Source organism: Mastomys coucha, unplaced genomic scaffold (genome assembly GCF_008632895.1).
Source record: "Mastomys coucha isolate ucsf_1 unplaced genomic scaffold, UCSF_Mcou_1 pScaffold18, whole genome shotgun sequence".
NCBI classification, from domain to species: domain Eukaryota; kingdom Metazoa; phylum Chordata; class Mammalia; order Rodentia; family Muridae; genus Mastomys; species Mastomys coucha.
The window spans coordinates 54,467,937-54,479,727 of record NW_022196900.1 but is presented as its reverse complement, the minus strand read 5'-3'; the positions used below and the strand labels follow the sequence as shown (position 1 = coordinate 54,479,727).

The window sequence follows — 11,791 nt, the reverse complement described above, 5'->3', positions numbered from 1 at the left end:
GGGGTAGTTTAGTGACCAGATGTTCACCCCAGTCAAATGTTACAAAGCGATATTGAACGAAAATAAACTAGTAGCTGAGAGGGAGAAAAAAGACTCATCCTCTAAACTCAAAAAAAGAATGACATCCAGAAAAATCAAATGTTTCTCAAAGAATCAACAATATTTTTGATGATGGAAGGATGAATAATCAAACATATGGATTACATTTCCATAAACTGTGTAGCACCTAAGATCCCAGAGGGAAGGGAGGGTGCTAGTAAAAATGTTTTTCATGTTTTATTAAAACCTCAAGTTTCTGAGAACTAATTTTATGACTAACACACCGACATACATCCTCTCACATGCTGGGGTGGGGGGTGGAGGGAAAGGGAGGGGGAGAAGAAGAGAGGAAAAGGAAGAGGGAAGAGGGAGACAGGAAGGTAGAGAGAGGGAGGGAGGAGGGGGGAGAGAGAGACAGAGAGACAGAGAGACAGAGACAGAGACAGAGAGACAGAGAGAGACTGTGCAACTGTCAAAGAATTAACTTGAAAAAGTGTTTCCTCCTCAAAGCTCCTTCCATGCTCCAGCCCCTGCCCCTTGGCACTCACCTCAGCCATTAGAATTTTGGGAAGCACAGTGAATTTGGCTCTCAAGCTCTGTTCACTATCTTAGTGTGATAGTAAACTCAGTATTCTCTTTCAATAGGGGAAAGCGTCCGTGTCTCACAGAGAACCTGAGTGTCCGATGGAGCAAGACGTGTGAAAGCACACTGCAACTTGCTCCGTGCAGCGCCTTTAACTTCCTGGGGTTGCTGTGCAGCCCACGTATTCATTCTTACTCTATGGACACCATCCCATGTGTCCCCAGGGAGCCGACTAAGCCACTCTGTGCCCGTGGCTTATTAGAAGGTGGGATGTTGTGGATACTAACAGTACCCGCGTCACACAGTGGAGATCACAAGGACGTCAATAAGCTGTAAAGTACTTAGGAGCAACCATGCCAGAATTTAAAAGAAATGAGGAATAGGAGAAAGGAGGGAGAAACAGCCCATCCGGAACTAGGATGCTGCTGGGATCGATGCTCAGTCCTTGATGTGGACCCTCCAATTTTCCCAGAGACATTTTCAAAAATGCAAACATTCCCAAAAGGCATGAATAACATTCCGTTCAGGGTGCATTTACGGCATTGTATAATTGTACTGTATACAGGACCATACACTGAACAATTACTGTTCATGCGCAGGGAAACCTCAGACACCCTGGAAGGAGGAGGGGGGACGCGGGGGGGGCGGGGTTGCCGATGAAATGAACAGAGAGGAACAGGGGAAACTGAAGCAGCAAGAGGCCTGGAGCGTTGTTCCCCGGATGTGGCCTTGGCCTTAGGCAGACTGTTTGTAACCTTGGATTCCGCATTCACCACAGAGTTTGAAAGAATTCTGACGGTGACAGTAAGGTTATTGTGGGGAAAATGAAACACTGTGCTGTGCGAAAAGCACCTTCGTCTCTACTCTGCACTCCACAGCTGGTCCAGAGCCACCCAATGCTGCTCTCTGAGCAGACAGGAACTGCCGATTAATGAAAAGGGGAAATCAGTAGGCTGCTTCCTCTGCTCCGTTAAAAAAAAAAAAAAGGAGGATTTTTGTGAAGACCACACTGCACTCACTCATCCCAAGTGCATTTCCTCTCCCTGTGACATCGACAGTTGCCAGCAGCCAGCAGTGGCCCAATGACTAATTCTTCCTCCTGCACCAAAAAGCCAGACCTGGCCCTTCAGTTCCCCCTTTCAACACCCTGACTCCCACTGGATCCAGGTTCGCTGAGACATGGAGGAAATTTTCAGCTCTGGCCGCATCCATTAGCCACTAAAGGAGATGAGGGAAAGCAAGGGAGACTTACAAAGCCCTCTTCCTGATCCAGGCAGAAGCCAAAGGAAGGAGGCAGGGAGTAAATGTACCATCCATCCAAATGCTGCAGCTAGGAGTCTGGGCCAAGAGGGTGGTGTGTGGGAGAGGTGGGCGGCTCCTGGGCTGCCTCCCCAGGATGGTGGACAGCTCAGCATGAGTCAGTCCCCTCTACTCCAAGCATCTCTGCTAACTGCATTCATTCTGGAGAGCCCCTTCATGAGGGGGCCTTTCTTTCCTGTAGGGGCTCAGGCACATTAGTGAAAGGGGAGTGTGTCATCAGTTTTATGACACATACTGTGGTCGAAGCACCTGGCTATGCATGACAGAGCTCTGGCAGACAAGGAGCAGGCACCGGGTCTGTGCCCAAGGCTGGATGCAGCTAAGTTCCCACACTGAAACGGATAAAGGCTATTATCATACAATTAAAGCCCACCGGCTCCTGTCACCATCCTGAGGATGCACTGGTTCTAGAACCCTTCTCTGAAGACATTAAGCATTATGAGCTCCCAAAGGAACAGTACATCAGGCACAGTATTAAATAATCGATTTCTCCCCTACTTATCTCTACTTTCCCACTGTAAAATGGGGACAACATCCACATCGGTTATGGGCTCTTTTGAGAACCACAGCAAAAGTCTAGCCAATGGTAGGTGCTGCCCTTGCTCAAGTAAATTACCTCACCTACACTCATGCAGGAACACTAATTAAATGCAGTGGTCCACAGAAGAAAAAGACATAAAAGGAGGAGGGGTGTTTGTTGGAAAGGAGGGGTTTGTCAGAAGGGGGCAGGGATATGAAAGAATAATGTGGGGTATAATCAAGTGTATTACTTCTCTAAGGCATATATATATATACATATATATATGTATATGTATATATATATATATATATATATGTAAAAGGTTGTGAAACAATCTATCATCCTTTTATAAAGACTATTTAGAGTCTGGTTTGACTCCTAGCTGTGCCTCTGGTCCACTGTGCTTCCTGGCGCTGGTCCAGTTTCTTAATAGCTCAGAGTCCTAGCTCTGCTTCCAATCTGCTGTGCAAACTGGAGCCTACTTCGTAGCCTCTCTGAGCTTCCGTTTCATCACATTAGTAGGATCATAAAACAAACTCAGTGTCCAAGTTTGATGACAAAGATCACATGATAACAAAGCCTGCTTCCTTATTTTTAAATCCAAGAAAATAATGTGTATGTTCTTACTGCAAAAAGTAAAGAGCATTAAAAGTTGCCTGCTGAGCTGCTTGGGAGGGGAACGCGGGAGGGTGGTAAGTTTAACATGACCTTGGGTTACAGAGGGAGTTCAAGGGTAACCTTGACAAACTGGCAAAAAAAAAGGTTTAAAAGTGGGCTGTGGATGTAGTTCAGTGGTAGAGAGCCCTTGTTTATCATGTATAGAACTCAGTACCGGAAAAGAAGAAGAAAAGGAAGAGGAAGAGGAGGAGGAGGAAGAGGAGGAGGAGGAGGAGGAAGAGGAGGAGGAGGAGGAGGAGGAAGAGGAGGAGGAGGAGGAGGAGGAGGAAGGGGAGCCTAATACAGTAGTTGAGTCATGGATATTATTATTAATAGCCATTACACAAACAATAACTGATGAACTTTAAAAATAATCAGTGTTTTGACTATGATTATCATTTCCTTCAGTACAGGCTAATCTCACTTGGTGTCTGACTTCTTAGGAGGTTAGGCTATGCCGGAGTTTACCCTTAGACAGTGGACTCAGAGTCACAAGGGTGTTCATCCACCTTCCAAAGTGCAGAAATTGTATTATTGCTACTCATGACAGCACCACGGCCTGCCTAAAGATCCAGATTTTGAGCCATAGGCTGCATCATGGGGATCTGAAACAAAAATTCTTAGATTCTCCACTCCCCCCAACTATATAGCTTTATTCAAAATGTAGAATACATTTTTGAATACCTTATTGTACCTCCATCTTCTCATCTGAAAGCCATTACTAACATCAATAAAGTAGCACTGGCTATGTCAGAAAAATATATACATGAAACACTCAAGACAGCTCTCATCTATAGTCACCAGTCCCCATTGTAAGCTCAACCGTCACTAACACTGCTGCCAATTGCAGTGAAAACCTTCGCCTGATGGAACGTGTCCAGAAAGAGTTTCTATCCCCATAAAAGAAGATAACATGGAGAAAGTGTGTGTCTCCAACACCTGTCTGCTGTGTTCTTCCTACAGAACCACAACCAAGGCTCCTTCCTGAGGGATCCCCAATGGGCAAATCAAGCACACAGAGGAATACCAAGACTGTCAGTCCATAGACTTTAAATTCTACCACGAGGCTATCAGGAGAGTATAAACTGAAGATGGCCTCTTGGACAAGGAGATGAGAGCCCTTAGTCTAGGCTCACAGAGCTTAGTGAAACAGGTATTCATCTTCTGTACAGATGTGGGCAGTATATGGATCACCCTGCCAGTATCCTACATACCAGAGTGGAGAGTGAGATGGGTGGGCTAAGTGATGGAATGGAGTGGGGAGTCCTGATGGAAAGAAGAACCTCAAAGGTGTTTCGTTTAGAGGCCAGAACTAAGCAGACACGGCTCATGCCTGCACTCTGAGCACTTGTGGGGCAGGAGTGGGGGTGTGAGGCAATTAGGTCAAGAATTTCGAGTCACTCTGGGATATACAGAATTCAACCCTGCCTTAGGAGAAAGAAGATCTCATTCTTAGAGCCACTGACCAGACACGGTAAATGTTTTGTTGTGTAGATTGTTGTTTGTTTGCGTTTAAAAAAACAAAACAAAACAAAGCAAAGCAGAAAACAAGTGTCTTATTTTGTAGCTTAGGCTGGCCTAGAACTCAGTAGGTAGCCCAGGTTGCTCAAACTCACAACAGTCCTCCTGCATCTGCCTCCCAGGTGGTGGGTCTATAGGCAGGTTCTTCCATACCTGACTCCTCTGATACACTTGATCAGTTACTTTTGTGAAAGTCTTTATCATCCAAGAGCTTCACCTATCCCAGAAAACTTGGTGAAAATGATAATCTCATCATATACTTATGCTCTACTATGTCTTAGCTTTTCCTTAGCAAGTAAGCAGATAGCAAGTGAGTGAATACTCATTTCCTTTGCTTGGCTTGCTAACCAGTGCCATCAGCTCCTGCACAGTAGGAGTTCTGACTGTGCCCATTTTATAGATGGAAAAGCTTGGATCAGAGAAGAAAGGGACTTTCTATACCAGCAGGGACAGTCACCACTACTGCAGTATACAGGAGTGGGTCACTTGCTAGCTTTATGGGCCAAGAGAACTGGCATCAACTGGCCTTGAAGACAGTATGTGCTCTGGGGCTCCCTTAATATTTGGGGTGGTTTACTGAGCATTCACAGTGTCCACACTGTGCTGCCTGCTTCATCTCGTAGTCCTCGTGAGAAAACATGAGTCATAAACACTGTGTTCAGGCCTCTATGATGACAAGAAACCAGAGCCTGAAGAGCAGGACATGTGGCTGTATTTCCCCCATGTAAGAAGGAACTAGGATTGAGACCCAGGGCCTCTGAGGCTGAAGAATCTTTGTTACAAATGCAGGGCTGTGATCAGCCACATACATCTCAGATGGCATCCATGAACAGGGGTATCCTGAAGTGACAATCCATGAGGACAGAATATGGAGGAAAAGGACTTTTTGATGAGACAGTCTGCATCCAGGTCATCAGCATGCAGTGTGGACGATCAAGTGTTGGATTGACAGATGAGGTATCTAAGCAGACAGTGTCTTCCTCTCAAGATGTACACAGTGGCAAGCCAGAGATCCTCCCTGGGCCTTAGTGTTCTTACTGTAAAAGAACCAAAAGAAATAACTTCTCAAATTGCTTCAAACCCAAATTGGACATGACTCATCTAGAGTACTGGTAAGTGCTTTTCTTCTTTTAAGCCTAGACAGAGATTTTCTATTAGACCTTACTGTGTATTGTTTTTACAAGATTTGCCTAAGCCCACATTATCAGTCTCTTATTTCTTCTCAGGGGAAAATCTCAAGAGATTTCTAAATTGATGGCCAGTGCTATATTAAAAAAAAAAAAAACAAAAACAAACCAAAAACAATAACAAAAACCAGTGTGAGTAACTGTTCTTCCACCCTGCCTTCAAAAGAAGCAAGCAAACAAACAAAACCTGATCTAATCACAGCTCTGACTTCTTGAGGAGAGGTTCAGAGACCTGGATCAGCCCAGTTTTCTCACCTGGCTTCCTGCAGGGCCTTGGCTCTGGAGTTGAAGTTGTTCTGCTTCCGGACTATTGGGCCATGGAATCACAGATGGAGAGAATCCACCTTCGACCTCGGTTTCCTTCTCCGTAAGTGAGGATGCTCAGAGTGCCTGCTCTGCCTAATTCAGAGTGCCGCTTTGCAGATAAAAACGGGTGGCATCTGAAGAAGCCATGTTACGTTCAAATGGAGATAAAGATGAGCATATTGTTTTGTTTATCAAGGTTCTACAGTGAGTTAGCATGAGAGAGAGAGAGAGAGAGAGAGAGAGAGAGAGAGAGAGAAGTTATAAGGAATCAGCACATGTGACATTACCACAGACTCAGGAAAGTCCCAGGATTTACAAGATGAGTCAGCAGTTGAAAACTTGGAAGTGTCTATGATTTAGTTCTGATCTATATCTGAAGTCCAAAATACAGAAGAGTGGATATTGTGGTTCCAGGCCACGGCTGGTTGGCCCAAGATCCCAGGAAGGGTCATCGATTACACTATGAATGTGAACCTCAAAAACAAACAAGGCCCCCAAAGGCTGAGAGTCTTAGTCAAAGCCAGAATTTTTTTTTCTTCCTTCCCTTTCTATCCAGGTCATCTCTTCAACTGGCTGGAGAAGAGTTAGCCACACTAGAGAAGAGAATCTGCTTGACTCAGTCTGCCAAGTATACCATGGCTCTCATCTGGAAATGCTATCTTAGAAACACTAAAAAAAGAAAAAGGAAAAAAAAAGTCCAAAGTTCAGTCAAGTTGACACATAACTGCAACAATGTAACCACTACAAAGATTAAACCAAAAATTTATTAGAAACTTTTTGCCTATTCCCTGCAATGCCCTCCATATCTAGGAAAAAAAAAAAAAAAACTAGCACACAGTAAGGCCTCAGAGCAGGCTGACTAAGTGAATAAACTGAATGGAAGAAATGGAGAAGGTAGAAAAAAAACTTAAAGCCGGAGGAAGAAAACATACTATGCACCACTACTCTAGACACACTTTCTCCAGTTATTCAATCAATAATTAAACATATTAAACTCTCAAGCAGTTGGATAAGTTACGTATTGTTCTCATTTTCTAGGTAAGGAGTTTGAAGCCACTCTATAACTTTGTAAGCTTTTTTTTTTTTTTTTTTTTTTTTTTTTTTTTTTTTTTTTTTTTGCTCACTCCTTACAATGTGCAATTAGTCACATCTTGTTTGTTCTGTTATTCTTGACCCTTGTGATGAGTTGAATGGGGCCAAAACGGCTTGTCAACAGGAAATGTGTGACAGTCATTGTATCTGGAAAGGGTTCTTTGAAGGTAGAGGTAAGTATCTCAAAATGAGATAGTCCTGGAACCTGGCGGGGGCCTAAATCCAATGGCAAATGTCCTTATATGGATAGGAGGTCAAGAAGGTGATAGGAAGACAGAGCAAAATGACAGGGATGCTCTGTGAGTACTTGAAGGCTGAGGCCGAAGTTCCAGGAGCCATGGAAGATGGGAGAGGGGCAAGAATTAGATCTTTCCTCAGAGCCTCCAGTAGCAAGTAAGCCCCACAGACATGTCACCAACAAACTTGCCTCCAGAGCTGTGAAACAGTCCAGATGTGTCATTTTAAGCTACCCAACTGTGTACCCATGAAAATAGTCAGAAAAGCAGTGTGCCCCCGCCTCACCCCGACCGTAGTGCATTCCACGAAATCCTTCAGAGCTACCCCCTAAAGGTGCAGGGTCAAAGCAAGAACATGGCAGGCATTGATAAAGCGCTAAGACGCGTCACTGCTCAGATCTTACATGGCCAGTGACCGAAGGGCTCCAGAGTGGAAGGCGGACCCAAGGCTCTCTGCTCTTCTATGCTTACCAGCACATGATCCTTAGACTGTCCCAACAGTAAAGTCACCTGTTTCTTCCTCCTGTGGGGGAAGAGCAGAAAAAGGCAACCATCTCCCAGCTTATAAAACAGCCAGGACTTCTGCCCCAGGACATTCTCAGAGTAGCCACCAACTCTAACAATCAACACGACCACACCTGTAGGAAACAGGCTGGCGTGGGGCCCAGCTTCTCCTTGTACCCATGTCCTGTCAGAACCCTGTTGGCTTCACACTGATCCTTCACACTTCCATTGTCTACCTAGCCCAGCAGTGCTTAGGAGCAGTGCTGGCCTGAGCCCTCCTGTGTAAGAGCAGCATCCAAGAAGGCTCAGCACCCAATGGAAGCAGGCCTGTGGTCCTTTCTTTTTATTGGGGGGAGGGGAGGGAGGGTTCGAGACAGGGTTTCTTAGCTGCATAGCCCTGGCCGTCCTGGAACTCACTCTGTAGACCAGGCTGGCCTGGAACTCAGAAATCCGCCTGCCTCTGCTTCCCAAGCCCTGGGATTAAAGGCGTGCTCCACCACTGCCTGGCTTCCCGTGGCCCTTTCTACCAGCACACCAGGGGAGGATGCTTTGGTGTCATACTTAATGTGGCAGGCACCTTCCTTTCCATAAGTCCGCTTTGTCTTCCAGAGGATGTATATTATGGTACCTAGGAGAGAGGCTGGCAAGTCGTAAGTGCTCCAGTGCTACCATTCTACCTTCTTTTCCAAAACCAATCAGAGATGCTTGCTTTGGTGCATTCAGTTCAGCGGGTGGCAAGCACCGGTGCCTCCCACAGAGCCGAGCCCAGTAAGTGTTTCATTAACGGCAGCTGCTATTTTTCACTCACTGAGCATCTGTGAACGGTTGTATGATCCAAGTACCAGAGAGCTCTAAGGGAGCATGCAGCCTCCTTGCTTTTCCTTGTGTGAAATATAAAACAGAGAACACAAGGAATTACCTGTGGCCGCACCGCCAGTACATTCTGAGTTAGGCCTCTGCTCACAGGCTGCTTGTTCAACTACCTGATTTCTCTTCCAGTCCTGGGCACTGGCAAGAATGTCTCCTAGTCACTGGTGCCCAAGGCAGCCTCACCACTCAGGAGGCCCTGGGGGTCTATTGGGGCTCAGCAGAAATGTGGACAGATGGAAGAGATTATAAGACTGGGCACGTAGGGAGAGGTCCCATTCCAAAGCAAATGCATTCTTGCTGTGCAACCCTGACACTCACATCCTAAAAATTGTTATTTAATGTACTGTCCACATCCGAACGTGACTCACTTTCTGAAATGGAAATCTGGGAGGTTACCAGCTAGGGACAGGACAGCACTTGTTGGTAGCGCCACTGGCAGTGCTGACCTCAGGCTGGAGGCCACCCTGCAGGCTACGGGGACTCCGGAGCTGAAGCCTTGGCCTAGGAGAACCTTGACCTCGTCACAGATGGATTTGTTTCTGATCCGGTGTGGCAAATTTCTAAATCTTGGCTGTGGGATGACATTTGCTCCTCTCAGAAAAAGAGCAGGGGGCCCAGCAGGTTCCAATTGACTCCCAAGGAGAAGCAGCTGTGGGAATTCTGCAGCGCACTGATTGAGGAAGTTCATTTTCAGGTTGTGGTTTCCAGTGGATGGGGCCCCTCTTGTTCCTTGCTCCACTCTGGGCTGTCAAAGAAACCTTGGAAAATCAAAATTGCCTCATCCATTCATCCAAGAGCTAGAACTCAGACAAAGCAGGAAGAATCTAGAAATAACAGCATCCGTCTTATAAGAACCTCATAAGTACTTGACACTGGGGCCAGTGCTTTACAAATGTGACTTCTAGCTTGTAAACTCATGTGGCACAACAGGACATCCCAGACCGACGAATGGGGAGGTACAGACTGTGAGTGACAGGCACTGCTTTCTTCCTCACAGTTAGGAGATTCTCTTCCAACCCACCCACCCATCAGCCCTCTGAGGTGGCTGTCACTTATGGTCCCATTGAATAGAGAAGAAAACCGAGGGTTGAGGAAGAAAACTCTAAATGACCAGCAGCTTGAGGGATCCAGGACACAGCTATCAGTGCTTTCTCTGCCATCCAAAGCGAGGTCTTGCTTACTAGGAAATCTGTAACAATCGCGCACGCTATGTGCCACCTGCTCTTCTTAGTGTCTAACATGTCACCCATCCAGTCTTCACAGTGATCCCATGCCACGTGTTACATTTTTACAAATAAAGAAACTGAGGTTCAGTAATAAAGAGAAGCAGAATTCAATGCAGGCCTGGGCTGCTCTTAAAGCCAGCATGCTTCCCCAAGTCTCATGGAGGGCTCATACTCCTTGGGTTTCTGATCTTCTGTCTGCTGCTGTAATTTTATCATTTTTCAGGGAACACTGGGAGCCAGCCTCAAGCCTGGCTCCAGGCTTGGTAGGCTCCCTTCTGTCATTCTTTCCAACATTAGCCTTCAAACGCTGCTGTAAAAATGCATTTGAGATTTGAACCGTACCATGTAAGCTACAAACAGTTGATTAATTTAAACTGATGTTGATTTTATAGACTATTAAGAGTGAAGCGAGTTTCATATATTTACTAACTTAAAAGAACATGAAGTTTGTGGTTTTTAAATTACTGTAAAAATGATTAGTAGGATTTTCCCCTTATATAAAGCTGAAATGAATAGCACCTTTGACAAGGTAAACATTTCCAAATAGGGTCTCCTAGGCCTTGCAGATCTCTAAAGCAAGGGGAAAGTGACACCCTGAAAGGAGACAGAGTGGGGACTAAATTGCATGCCTTGTCAATCAGCCCAGACATTGAACGCCACTAGAGGTGTCTGTGTACCCAGCACTTTCTAAGGGGCTTCCAACACGACCAGATTTGTTAAACTGTGTATGTGCTGTGAGTATTCACCAAGGGCTTAGTCAAGAATGAGCTCATGTGGAGCTGGGGCTAAAGGACCAGGCAGAGGATGAGAAGACCTGAGGAACTGTGCAAGCAAAAGCACCAAGGAGAGCAAGGCAGCCTGAAGGCTCAGTGCTGGCTTTTGAAACGTCGTGTTAGTCTCGGCTGCAGAGTTTGAACTTCGGGTATTCAAACAGTCTGGGAAGAGTTTTGAACAGGAAAAGAACACAAGGAAAAAGTCTTTTCAGAAAACTTCTCCGACTCGGGAGTGTTCCACGGATTGACCCTGGAGGAAATCCTGTTAGGAAACAGGCTAGTAAATATCAGGAGGGAGAAGTAAGATTCAAGACAGTTTTGAAAGATGGGCTAAATGTACCCACAGTGGAATTTCACAAGCCTAAATGTCAGGCCCTGGACAAGACTCCACGACACCAGCGACTCCAGGAAATGGCTGTGAGACGTGACTTAGCAGTGCAGCCCTTGAGAAGGAAGCCAAAAGCTTCCAAGGAGGAGGTAGCTAGGGCGGGGGTGGGGCTGGGGGAGGGTAGGGAGGCAGGGTGGAGGGTGAGTCAATAGAGGGTGTGTCTTCCAAAAGGATCCTTGCTCCTCTGCTTTGTAGAATGCCTGTGTTGGGGACTGAGGGGACAGTGGGGCTCTGGCAAATGGTGCTCACACAGCTATTGACTGATCTCTTCTCAGGTACCCGCCTCTCTGTCATCACTTCATATGCACACTTTGCTGTGAGCCCCACAGCAAGCCTGTGGGGCTATGCATGCCTCCTGTTTTACAAATAAGGAAAGTAAGGCTCAGAAAACCTTGCCTCAGCTCTACTAGGTAACAAGAGGCAAAGTTGGAACTGAAACCCAGGGCTCCCACCGTTGTGAAGGCCATGTCCCTAAGCAGTATATCCTGAAGGATGCTAATAAAAAGAAACAGGTTCAGGAGAAACACACAAAGATCAGTAGGCAGGAGCCAAGATACGTGTGTGTGTGT

General features: G+C 46.0%; 1 long non-coding RNA gene across 1 annotated transcript in view; it reads right to left on the bottom strand.

The window, feature by feature from the left end:
- Positions 1-5,400: 5,400 nt before the first annotated feature.
- The window catches only part of LOC116095442, a 7,383-nt gene continuing 992 nt past the window's right edge, over positions 5,401-11,791 (bottom strand). Inside the window, exons 2-4 of the long non-coding RNA XR_004120595.1 lie at positions 7,933-7,984; positions 6,083-6,332; positions 5,401-5,677 (exon numbers count right to left, since the gene is read on the bottom strand). This is a non-coding gene — a long non-coding RNA (uncharacterized LOC116095442). The remainder of the gene's footprint in view (positions 5,678-6,082; positions 6,333-7,932; positions 7,985-11,791) is intronic.